This window comes from Pituophis catenifer, unplaced genomic scaffold (genome assembly GCF_029215685.1).
Source record: "Pituophis catenifer annectens isolate HBS135680 unplaced genomic scaffold, rPitCat1.0.hap2 SCAF_3, whole genome shotgun sequence".
Taxonomy (NCBI): Eukaryota; Metazoa; Chordata; class Lepidosauria; order Squamata; family Colubridae; genus Pituophis; species Pituophis catenifer.
This window is the reverse complement of record NW_027256883.1, coordinates 35,194,458-35,208,263: the sequence shown is the minus strand read 5'-3', so window position 1 is coordinate 35,208,263 and position 13,806 is coordinate 35,194,458. Positions and strand designations below refer to the sequence as shown.

The following is a 13,806-nucleotide window of genomic DNA, read 5'->3' as shown; positions in this document are numbered from 1 at the left end:
TGGAAAGCAGCTTGCTTTGAATCATGCGTGCATTTCTGTTGAAAAATTTCACTGTTCCAGCCCTGAAATGGTAGAAATATACACTTCCCATGCCCTGCAAAAACAGCCAGAGAAGCAGCATTCTATACTAAGTTCTTTTGATAATATTTTGTCAAGTGCCCCAAATTCTTTTGCATAATTAGCTGGTTCATTATCTTATTGTGGATTCAATAGTTGCTCAATCTATTTTTTTTCCAGTTTCCCAGCCATGTTTATTTGATGTGGTTGCAGAAAATATTCCTCATTCTAACCTGCCATCTTCTAGATCCTTTTGACTATAGTTCCCATCATGTCCCATCAGCATGAATATGAGTGCAAGCCAGGGGAGCTGTAGTTTAAGGCTCCTAAATCACTATAGAGTAATCCTTAATTTACAGCAGTTCATTTAGTGACTGTTTGACGTTATAACACCATTAAAAAAATGACATGACTATTTTTCACCCTTACAACCATTGCAGCATCCCCATGGTCATATAATCAAAGTTCAGGCAATGGACTCATAGTTATGACGGTTACAGTATCCCGGATCACATGATCACCTTTTGCAAACTTCTGACAAGCAAAGCCAATGGGGAAGCCAGATTCACTTAACAATCACGTTACTAACTTAACAACTGTAGTGATTCATTTAATAACTGTGGCAAGAACAGTCATAAAATGAAGCAAAACTCCCTTAATAAATGTCTCACTTAGTAACAGAAATTTTGGGCTCAATTGTAATCATAAGTAGAGAACTATATTTATCAGGGACAGGTTGTAATTGTTTTTTAAAGCTAATCAGTGGATTTTGTTATATATAGCAAATTTGTTCTACCATTTGGGAATTCTTCAGGAAAGCTCAAGAAAGCACTTTTTTTCCCCATCAACAAAAGTGTTTCCTCTATCTGTGTGGGAAGTGCTTTGGAGACTTTAGTTTTATTTGTTGTTGTTAGTTGCGAAGTCGTGTCTGACCCATTGCGACCCCATGAACAACTTTCCTCCAGGTCTTCCTGTCCTCTACCATCCTCTGGAGTCCATTTAAGCTCACGCCTACTGCTTCACTGACTCCATCCAGCCACCTCATTCTCTGTTGTCCCTTTCTTCTTTTGACTTCAATCTTTCCCAGCATTAGGGTCTTCTCCAGTGAGTCCTTCCTTCTCATTAGGTGGCCAAAGTATTTGAGTTTCATCTTCAGGATCTGGCCTTCTAAAGAGCAGTCAGGGTTGATCTCCTCTAGGACTGAACGGTTTGATCGTCTTGCAGTCCAAGGGACTCGCAGGAGTCTTCTCCAGCACCATAGTTCAAAGGCCTCAATTCTTTGACTCTCAGCCTTTCTTACGGTCCAACTTTCACAGCCCTACATTGCAACTGGGAAAACCATAGCCTCGACTATACACATTTTTGTTGGCAGGGTGATATCTCTGCTTTTTAGTAAGCTATCAAGATTTGCCATAGCTTTCCTCCCCAGGAGCAAGCGTCTTTTAATTTCTTGGCTGCAGTCCCCATCTGCAGTGATCTTGGAGCCCAGGAAGATAAAATTGGTCACTATCTCTATTTCTTCCCCATCTATTTGCCAGGAATTGATAGGGCTGGATGCCATGATCTTAGTTTTCTTAATGTTGAGTTTCAAGCCAACTTTAGTTTGATAAGAACACAATATTCTGGAATGGAGGAAGGCTGATATCAGGCTAGAGAATGCATCAGTGATATGCCAGTGTGAGTGTGCCGTATGCACTGTATCTCATTATGTTTAAAGTAGAAGAACAGTAGATCAAGTAATTAGCTTTTTAAAAATGCGAGTACCATATTAGACCTGCTAGATGAAGAGATGGGTTTGTTCTAGATGGAGATAGACCTTTACATATTATGGGAAATAGGTTGTTGCAAGGCAAAAGTTATGAGGTCGATTCTAGATTCGTTCCATTTCAAACAAATTTGTGGAAATCATTGGATCTTCAGTTAAACGTCTTGACTTAGTAGGTTTGGTCTAACTCCTAGAATTTTCTAGGATGGAATTTAGAAATTCTTCCTGGCAGAAGGAAATATTTTTTGTTGGTTGCTTGTAAATATTTGCCAGTCGTATCTGCTGTAACAATCGTCCTGATGGCCGAGATCGTGCCAAAAGAGCTGAACAGAGTGAGTGACTGGGTTATTGCAATAAAAGGTTGAATCATACTATAACCAAGCCTTCTGGAGGCCAAGAAAATACTTGCATTATTGGCATGGTGTTAGTCCATCTGTAGATTGTGTTAATTAGTTTCAACATAATCGAGAACTCTGAATTCCCCTGTCAAATACAAGCCACATTGATCATGAAATTAAAAAGATTAAGATGCAGCCTAGGTCCAGTCAGTTTAAGGTTGTTTCAGTCTCATTTAGGATTCAGCCTCCTGTCTGGATCCAGCTCATAGCTTGTGTATTTCAGTTCTTTCCACATTGTATTACCTGGGTGCTGAGCTAGCAATTGGTATTAACAATCTACTGCATTTGTAGGAGATCTCATTTTATTTAATCCTTTTGTTGTCATTCCCTCTGCAATAGCAAAAACAGCTGCATACTCCCTGAAGCTCAGGTTTGTTGATGAATCAAAAAGAATTTGCAGAACTTGCGAGAATGGGACTTATAAGATTGGTTGTGGTTGGCATTCACATATGTGATTTCCTCCCCCCTTTCTCTTTCTCTTTTCTCACCCCCCATCCCCTTTTAATTTTGTTTGAGATTGAATTTTAGAAAGAGCTTTGTTCCAGGCATAGCTTTTGGCAGTGGGCTGCAGAGATGAGATTTCGTTGAATCATGTACGAACAGAAAATATGTGAAAATTGAAATGACAAGGTAGAGTAGCTTGGCTGTTGAAGTACATAAAATAACTAGGTTTGCAGAGAAATGAGAAGGATTGTATATGTAGGTGTTTAGGAATCTTGAGTCACAGTTTTTGTTAATATGCTTATAGATTATAAACATATAGTTATATATTATAAGTATAAATGAATGAAATCTGTTCACCCCTACATAACTGTTGCAGCTATTTCATTGTCTGAGGGAATGGGGCAAACAGTTGGAGAAAGCTGGCTAAAATATTGATAAATATGCTATTTGTCAGCGTTTTTATTATTCTGTATAATTTCTACATCATATCACTGTGTTGCTTACTCCAGTGATAGGGAATTTGTACCTGGAAATAGCTTTTCCTGCATAGATCATCTTTTCCATGAATATAAAAGGTTTATATGAATGAATAAACTCTATTATTCCCAGCTTTCACTGAGCACAGTATAGCAAAGTTGTAGACTGTGAAGTCTCCATTTTTTTTTTCACTTTCCTCCTACTTCATAGACCTCAAAACTGATGCAGTGCATGAATCTGCACTTATGTAGGGCATATTGCTATAAATTTCAGTAGCGGTGTTAACAGATTCTGTTTTCTTATCATTTTCACATTTGCTATTAGGAATATCCAAAGCCACAAATGAGTGATTTGATTCAAAGGATTTGACCAAGTCATTTCTTCAAATAAACTTTTGAATCAATTCAAAGTATCAAATCAAATTAGGTATATATATATATATTGATATCACTATAATAGTGAGTAGAAGGATCTAAATGGGTTGTTCCTAAAAAAGAAGAAGAGAAAAAGGGAAACCGAGAGAAAAATCTCTTTCTGAGATCTGATTTCCTTCCAGTTACAGTGGTAATCTTAGTGTGCAATGCTGGGAGAGATTCTTCTCTTGGTAGTACATCTGGTGGAGATGTAGGAACGAACCATTTTGATGACATTTCTCTTCTAAGGGAAGTCAAGTTAGTTTCCACTGTATTATTATTTCATCACCTCATAGAAGTTGTGAAGTGCTAGGGTATTTCGTTATTTTGGCTGAGGATTTCCAAAGGAGTTTTGAAAGTCTAAGAATACATTATTTATTAATCTATTGCTATCCACATGCTTGCTAACAAAGACTGGTCTTTCTCTTCAGAAGCTAAATTGGATCTACCTCTGTAAGGTACTTTTTTCCTATGTTCTTGATAATTTTACCCTAAATAAAATTCTGATATTTTTCTGCCTGCTTTCCTGAACCGTTCTCTGCTGGGTAATGGAGATCAAATTGCTGATTCCTGCAATTATTATCAGTGGGGAATTGTAATCGTTATCAGGATTACTGGGGTCATGTGGATAAAACTCATCTCCCACCCAGCTGGCCTGATCACAGAACTGCTGAGGCCTAGGGAAGAGAAAGGATTTAACATTACACATATCCCCTAGTGAATTCCTGTAGAAAAACGTTGGTCTTTAACAGAATCACTTGGGTGAATGTGTGCCTGAGGCTAATGCCTCTCAGTAAGTCAGTGAAAGTATATATGTGGTGTATGTCCTGACCCAGTTCACAAGGCCTACCCATCAGCCTCATGCATTCCTTGAGATCTTTAGAATGATTGTTACTTATCTGTTATTATTTCTTAAACTTTCTGAATATAAGGATAATCCTCTACTATGGTATGAATTAGTATCTAAAAATTACCATAATGAAAGTACTGTTGATATTGGAAGGTTGTACAGTTTAGTTAAAACATTAATTTTAATTGCTGGGAACTATTTTGACATTTGTTAACCGAGGCATGCATTTACGTGACCATTTTATCCCATGAATGCTGCCTTTTCTTCTAATACTCCCTTTCCCGTCTCTTTGTTTTGAAGGTTCACTATTGTCTCTTATCAGGTTGTGGGACTTTCCAGTTCCAAGAGAAGTGGAGATTTCTCAGAATAGAGACTTTATCAGTGTTTGCTTAGAAATGTATTGCTTTTCTGCCATAAAAATAGCTATATAGCTTTCAGTGGCTATAAATATATGGATCAGATTTTTTCCCCCAGGCAAGCTTAACGTAATTTCTTCAATAAAGACAGATAGGAAACTCTTTCAGTGATTATTTTCAGTATTAAAGCACTTATGATAATGATAATTATGAAGGCTATTATTACAAGTTTTTAAAAACTGTTTTTTATTAGGATATGTTTTTTCTTCTTATATCACAACTATTCTGTGATTTTGAGTCAGTTTATAAATGACTGCGAGATGCTTCCACAGAGGTAGACAGCAAAAATATTATCTGTGTTGAGGCTTCAAGGAACAGAAGAAAGGGATCTTTGCTTGGTAATAATCCGCAAATAACCAGCTTTTGGAAAGAACTTTTTGAGCTGGGTTGAGTTGACTACATTAACTGCTTCATGGCTTGGAAGAGTGAATCAAAGAAGTATTTCTTCATAGATATCTAATATACAAGGCTAACTTTATTATTATTATTATAATTTAATTAAATGATAAATTGTATCATATTTCCTTCATTATATTCAAAGGATGTCTATTCAGAAATGTAAATAGAATGCAATAAAAAAAAAACTTAATGAATTGATACATTAAAGCCAAATTGTAATTAAAAGAATATGCTTTAGTTAGTAATGTCTAAGCCAGATGTATTTATCTTCTAAGCAGTCTGCATAACATGAGGTTGGATAATAGCAGAGTTTGATTCTGAGGCAAGTAACATTTTAATTTTTTGCTAGTTAATAACATGGCACTAATCTCCCCCAAAACTTGAATTATAACATTTAATTCAGTTATGAATAAGTGATATAAAGACTCAATTTCATTAATCAGACTAAATTGTCAGCCAGCAAATAGCTTGATTTTTTTAAAAATAATAAACATATTTCTTGAAAGATGCAAATATAAAAGCGTTCTTAAAAGAAGCAACTTCATCCTATGATTAAACTGGTGCTAATACATGTTTTCATCCCCTTATATTAAAGTGTCTTATTGGATCAAAATTACTTTTTAAAATTTATATTCTGACTGAATCTGTTGGTAGATTCCCACCTTTAAAACATTTCTTTTGTCTATTTATATCCTACCATTATCAGGTTTTATAAATAATTCAAGGCAATGAACATATCTCCCTTTTACAAAGTAACAATTCTGTGAGTTGGGTTAGGCTAAGCCCAAAGACAGATGTGAGTGGCCCCAAAGTCATCCAGCTGGCTTTCATGCCTAAAATGGGACTAGAACTCACAGTCTCCTGGTTTCTAGCCTAGTGTCCAATCACTAGACCAAACCGACTCTTATTCCATTAATAGGATGGTGGCCTTAATTTTTTCCCCTCTCTATGTATATGTATATATGGCTGTATATATAATCCTGCAGCACAAAGAAAAGGAATATTATGTATTATTAATGTATTATTCTACAGTATCAAAGAGGAGTGTGATCCAATTTTGTGCTGTAAATTCTATGGTCTTTCTGAAGAGCCTAAGTAATTTCTCCAGCAAGGGGTGATTTCCATCAATGGCCCTTCTCTACTCCAATATATCCCCCAAATCTCTCTAGAATTATGGATTCTTTGGAGCAGTCTTTGAAAGATATGGATTGTAAGGGAAATGGTCCTTATCCTGTTAATCTTAGGACAGCTTTTTCTTCAGATATCTGATCCATAGATTTAGGTAAGCTCTGTTGTTAACAATTGGAATGTATCATTTTCCTCAGGTTATGGGCTATTGTTTTTAACCATTTGGCTTTAATTTTTCCATGTGTTCTGAAGTCATTTTTGTGGGATGAGTGGCCATATTCATTATTTATATTAAATAAATAAAATTAAATAATTATCGCTGTAAGAATTGAAGTCTAGTATTACTTGATTTGTCCCTAATTTTCATACTTATTATATTCATACTTATTAATAATTACTACAAAACAATAGACAGGAAAGTATAGGTTCTATCAAGGACAGCATTTTAGTAATGACTAGGCCTTAAGATGGTTGTTAAATAATACTGTATTTCACTTACATCTTGTTTGTTTCAGTTGTTATAAGACAGTAGAGTGGTTATTTTTAGCATTTTAACACCAAATTTCAGTGACATTCAAGCCCGGCCACTGAAAATCATTTGTTCATATGTGAGAGTCAGAATTCTTTGTGTTAAAAGAGGATCTTGAAATATATTTATCTATTTGCCTTTTCATTCTAGGTAGAGTTGAGATAGAATGATATGGATAAATGTCACTCAGTAAGATTGGTGGGGACTTGAATCTGGATCTTCTTAGGCTAAAAACTTAACTGCATCACTACATCAGTTTTTTTGAGGGCTGAGATGGGTATGGAAAAATTAGTTATATGATATTTTTTAGCTGCAAGCATTGCCTTGTTCCAAGGACTGCCATTAAAAAGCACAGCTAAATAAACAACTTGGGATATGATTACTTTAGTGCATTTTCCTGGCTTTATGCCATTTTATTGCCCTTCTAATGGCTATTAGATTAGGTGTATAAGACCTCTGGAAATGTACACATTGAAATATACAAGAAAGTAAATGGTTCCCACAGAGAATCTCACTTTTCTTTACTACAGATGATGGAGAGACTAATTTACCTTGAATTGATAAGCCATATTATGGGTGATAAGTTTAAAAACAGGTTCATTCGTAGTTTTTATTATGCTCTATGCAACTATGATTTTTATTGCTGAAAAGGGACCCCACGGGGAGACTGACTGTTGTTATAATCGAGTATTTTTATTTTTTCTGTAAAAAGACAAGGTAATGACATTTTTAATCTGAGTACTATGAAAAGCTGCAGCGTTGAATTACTTTTGACATTAATTTTTAAATAAATATATCTGGTATTTCCCAAATAAATTTCAAAGATAGGATTAGCAGCAGTGCTTTCAAAAAACCAATGATAGCTTGGTAATTTTCAGCTTTCTATTTTGCATTCAGTGCAATTCCTCCAGGGCAATAAAAGTAAAAAAAAAAAAAAAACCACACACACACACACAAAAACCTACCCGGTCAATGGAAGCTTTGCTTAGATCATTAGAATTTTGTTGGACCTGATTTACCACATTTTCTTTCTTTATTTAATGTAATGGATGCCTTGTAACTGCTATTCACCAAGCAATGTGCAGCCCATAATAAAACCATAAAAATACAAAAATAAAACTCTGAAACAGCACTAAGACTGCCAATATAAAGATGAGAGAACTAAAACAAGCTCATACCAAGCCTTGATGTTCACAAGATTAAATGTTTCAAGGAATAAATTGGATTTTATTCATAAGTACAGTCATGGTGACATTTTAGCACAAGAGTACAATATATTTTAACAGCACGTATCTTCACTGAGGCTCAATGGCTTGTTTTAGGAAGTAGATGAATATACACTCTGGAAAAGAGAATCAATTTTAAGATTATTGCAATTACAAGTACATCATAATAATTAAAGCAGTTTTCCTGGCACAAGGTAACTGGCCGTCTAATGGAATAAACAAAAGAATTTGTGCCTTTGATATGCATGTTTTATTTTAAATTCAAATAATAAGTTATTACATTTCAGTTACCAAGAATTTAATGCTTCTTGAAAATCATACTTCTCCTGTTCTTGTTTATTTGATAGAGTTCAAATCTGATGTGTGAACTTGGTTCAAATTCTGCCATGAATTCAGTGCCTGACTTTCAAGTTGATTGTTACATTTTTACCTATGTTCCATATGCATAAAATAGGAATAATAGTGATCTAACTGGGATGCTATGGTGGCAACAGTAATAGAGTTTGAAAAATGTAAGTTTGAATTTGTTGAATTACTTTGGCTTAATGGATCCTAGTTCAGTAGATTGCAGTCCTAACATTAGCTTTATGGAAAGCTAGGATGATAGGCAAAAAATGTTAGTCTAATAAAGAACAATTTATTTAAGACAATTTTTGGCATTTTATTTCTTCATTTATTACTACATATATCCCTATCTTTGGTGTCTCCCAATGTAGGACTATAACAGTCAAGTTTGCTGGGATTGGAGATTGCTCAACAGTATTGGGGGTCCTAAATCCCAGAATCACCGTTCTGGATGAAGAAGGATAATAGGTAGCCAAGAGCACTGTGCAATTCCTGATTCTAAAATGCAGTATATAGTACTTGATTCTCAGATGACAACAAAATGTTAGACAGCAAGATGAAATCTAAAATAGAATTATTTATATGAACACATTTGGGACTTTTGACAGGGAACAATAATGAAAGTGCTTGAGGTCTCCCTCCAGGGACTCCACAACTTCCAAGAAATAGGAAGAGGAAGAAGTATTAGGTACATTTGCTGCCTTGATTATTTATAAAAATAATAAAGGAAGATGAAAATAAAAAAAATAACCATTTGAACAATTAGATCAATCAATACTTTTCATTCCAAACAGTAAAACAAATAAGTGAAATGATAGTTCCTAGATTTATTTGATTATTTTTGGGCTTCCACATATACCTACAAGTAGTCCTCAACTTACGGCCACAATTGAGCCCAACGTTTCTGTTGCTAATTGTTGTGAATTTTGCCTCATTTTACAATCTTTCTTGCCACAGTTGCTAAGTGAATCATTGCAGTTGTTAAATTATTAACACAGCTATTAAGTGAATCTGACTTCCCCATTGACTTTGCTTGTCAGATGGTCACAAAACATAATCACATGACCCTGGAACACTACAACCATCATATAAATGAAGCTTCTGAATTTTGATCACATGACCATGGGATACCACAACAGTCAGAAGTGTGAAAAATGGTGATAAATCACTTTTTTTTCCAGGGTTGCTGTAACTTCGAAGGGTCTCTAAATGAACTGTTGTAAGTCGAAGACTACCTGTTTTGGACTACATGGACCGAAACAAAACAAAAACATAAAAGTGCAAGGAGAATAAAGATTAGCTTGTTACCTGATGTAAAATAATTAAAGTAACCAGTATGAATGTGTATCAAATTAGCATTTTAGCTCCAGGTCACATACTGCTTTTAAAAGTCTGTAAGAATTCTGATAATTTTCTTGGTATAGATAATTTCAAATATATGATGCCCTTGATTGCATAAAAGAAGAAGTAATGAAGGAATCTTCTTTCTGTGTGGGATACCTATACCCATAGATCACCTTCAGGTCCCAGGTCCCTTCAGTGCTGAGATACAGTGGACCCCTGTGAGGAAGTGGAAATTTTCTGTAGTAGACCCATGACTTTGAAGCATTTTCATTGAGGTATTCCTGGCACCATATTTACTGTCTTTTTGGTACCAAACAAAGGCCTTTTTATTCCTTCAGAGAATTAAATAGATAAATGTGTAAATTTAATATATATATGTTTCACAGAGCCTTTTAAACTATTATGGTTTCTGCTTTTATTATTTGAATATTTAAATAATTTTGTTTATTCTGTGACAGAATTTAATGAATATTTTAAAAAGTTGCTTTTTTAATGTATTACAACTCTATAAATAAACTCGTATTTGGAGAGCAGTTTTCCCATTTTAATAAAGAAATAAATGAATACCTTATAAATTAGAAAGTTGTGAACACATTAATATTCAGGCACCAACTCCCAAAAATTGCTGCAGATAAAAGGAAAACTAGTTTTTGGAATTCTGAACCTCTGGTTCACACCAGGCTTATATTAACTAATTACAGCCATAACAATTCAACAGCACTAAAAAAGATGTGTGAAATTGTACATGATACTTGTAACAATTGTAACAATATTGCACAGCTGCATAATCCTTCTGTTAATCTTGTGCAATCCTAATAAATTTCCATAGAAGTTAGGTATAAAAAATCATTGCATTCTTGGAATTGTTCCAGTATATACCCAATATAGCTTTTCAAGGGTGTACCAAAAAATCTGGCAACCTGATATTTTGGATGATAAGAGAAAAGCACTGAGAACTCAAATCTTGATCATGGTAGTCAATATTCTCCCTCAAACCTCTTCAGAGCTTGTAGACAGGAACAATATTTAGAAATATCAACATTACTTAAGGAAGGTTAGTTGTACATATTTCCAGACAACTGAAGACTCTTGGAAATCTCCAGAATTGTAAAAACAAGAAAGAAAAATTGCAAGAAGGTCAGAGTGAGAAATCTCTTCTATGTTATGGTTGCCTGCTGGTTAAAAAGGCTGCATAAGTGATCAGACAAGAAGAGGACAAATCCTTCATTGCTCTGGTATATAGTGTGGTTTCCTCTCCATCTGTCTACTTCTAAGTAGTGGTCTGTGCTGTCTATTTAAAAGCACAAACTTATAGCTAATGACATCAGGCCGTAATGTTTCTGAATTAAAAAATACTGAGCTGCTGATCATCATTTCAAAAAAGTCAGTGGTTTTCTTAACCGCTGTGAAACAATCATATTTGGGTATCACCATATTTTGTTTACATATTGGACTAAGATAGAGGTATATAGAAGTACAGCATGCTGCAGGACAATGTAAAATGAGCTCATTTTAGAATTAAATTGAGCAATTTTCTTTAAAAAATGCAGATGAGTTTTATCAATGAATATTTTAACATGGAGTATATTTTTCAACCACAAATTTTCTTCTGGTTATGAAGCAAAATTGATTCTTTGGGCCACAGGAACATAAAATAAGGTGTGAGGTATTAGACACACCATCTTTCTATAACAAGTAAAGCTGCCAATACAATGTAGTCTCACAACTAACTACATTTATGCTATATGTGTATATCTACAGAGTTTACATTTCATTAGGAAAGACTGACAGTTTTTTAAATAAAGGAATTGCTAATTTTTGAATCTTGTATTGCCTGTGTGGTGAAAGCAACTACATTTCCAAAGGTAAGAATCAGCTGCTTTCTTTGTTAAAGAACAAAAATACCCTATCTAAATGATGTTAGACTCATGGGGGGTTGAGTTTGGAAGGAACCAAAGGGTTACTTCTTCCAGTGATTGACACTTGAAAGCAATGTACAGCAAAAGGATATTTTTTCACCTTGAATTTGAAGAGCTTCAGGATATCAAGAGCTTCAGGATCACCAAGAGTAATTAGTCATAAAATAACTTATTAGTAGGATTTATTAGTTAACATTTAATTTTGGGGACTGAAAGAGTGGAGATAAGATGTGATATGCCTTACCATATGAGTTTTATTCTTAACACTATAAAAATCTTAGAGAAAGAGGAGGAGTGAGTATTGACGTGGCAAAATGATAAAGGGAGCGGGAGATAATTTTATTCTGTACATATTTAGATGTAAAAACTATATTTACATTTAAGATACATTGATTAGAACCACTTTTTGTTCTTATTTATTTATTTATTTTTATTGGATTTGTATGCCGCCCTTCTCCCAAAGGACTCAGGGCGGCTCACAATAATAAGAAACAGAAAATACAAAAGTTAAAAGACAAATTAAAGCAGAATATCCAATAAATAAGGTTAAACGTGGGAATACAAATTCAAATTTAAGATTTAAGAATTTTAAAAGCTACAAAATCAGTTTAGAGTCAACCCAGGCCCGCCTGTTGGAAGAGCCAGGTCTTCAAGGCCCGGTGGAAGGTTCGGAGGTCGGGGATTATCCAGAGCTCCAGAGGTAATGTATTCCAGAGGGTAGGAGCTCCCACAGAGAAGGCTCTCCCCCTAGGGGTCACCAGTCAACATTGTCTAGCTGAAGGTACCCTGAGGAGGCCTGTGGGAGCAAACCGGGTGATGGAAGGCTACCGGTGGCAAGAGGTGGTCTTGCAAGTACTCTGGTCCTAGGCCATGTAGGGCTTTAACTGTGATCACCAGCACCTTGAATTGCTCTTGGAAGACAACTGGGATCCAATGCAGACCACGAAGGAGTGGTGTGACATGGGAGTACCAAGGTACCCCCCTGACAAGCCGTGCGGCCGCATTCTACACCAGTTGAAGTCTCTGAGTGCTCCTCAAGGGCAGCCCCATGTAAAGTGCATTGCAGTAGTCGAAACGAGAGGTGATGAGGGCATGAACAACTGTGAGTATGGCATTTCGGTCCAGAAAGGGGCACAATTGGTGAACCAGGTGCACCTAGACAAAGGTCCCCCTGGCTATGGCAGTCAAATGATCTTCCAAGCTAAGCCGTGGGTCTAGGAGGACTCCCAAATTGCGTACCTTCTCTGAGGGGTTCAATACCTCCCCCCCTAGGGATAGCGATGGAACATAGTGGACAAAACAGGGTGCCGGTAACCACAGCCACTCGGTCTTGTTGGGGTTGAGCCTAAGTCTGTTCATCCCCATCTAGACCTGTATGGCCTCGAAGCACCGGGACATCACGTCAAGGGCATTGTTGGGGTGATGCAGGGTGGAGATGAAAAGTTGGATATCATCAGCATATTGATGATACCGCACCCCAAATCCCCGGATGATCTCACCCAGTGGCTTCATGTATATGTTAAACAGGAGAGGTGAGAGAACCGACCCCTGCAGCACCCCACAAGGTAGGGTCCTAGGGGTTGACCTCTGCCCCCATGCCAGCACAAACTGCGTACGACCCAAGAGGTAGGAGGAGAACCACTGAAAAACAGTGCCTCCCACTCCCAACCCCCTTAGCCGTCACAGTAAGATACCATGGTCAATGGTATCAAAAGCTGCTGAGAGGTCAAGTAAGACCAGGACAGAGAAGTAACCCCTATCCCAGGCACACCAGAGATCATCTATCAACGCGACCAATGCTGTTTCCGTGCTGTGACCGGCCCTTAAGCTGGTTCTTTACGTATTGTGTATCAGTAACCTGTAATGAACTTCTCTAAATGTCAAATGCATCCAATATAGGATATGTGACAAACATATAGAAAATATAAATATTAAAAGCCACATATTAAAAAAAGGAACTGGTGAAAAATATAATCTATTAAATTAAAGGCCAAAATTTATGGGAATTAAGAGAAATGCTTATGAACAAATATGCAAATATTTCTATGACGCCTGTTAAATAAAATCAGAAACTGATGTATAAAACAAGAATACAC

The 13,806-nt window shown here is 36.0% G+C and overlaps 1 protein-coding gene across 1 annotated transcript in view; it reads left to right on the top strand.

Annotated features, from left to right (window-relative positions):
• Nucleotides 1-9,898: 9,898 nt before the first annotated feature.
• HNF4G (hepatocyte nuclear factor 4 gamma) overlaps nucleotides 9,899-13,806 on the top strand; it is a 41,130-nt gene continuing 37,222 nt past the window's right edge. The window contains exon 1 of the mRNA XM_070942196.1: nucleotides 9,899-10,066. The gene's annotated coding sequence lies outside the window, so the exon portion shown is untranslated. The remainder of the gene's footprint in view (nucleotides 10,067-13,806) is intronic.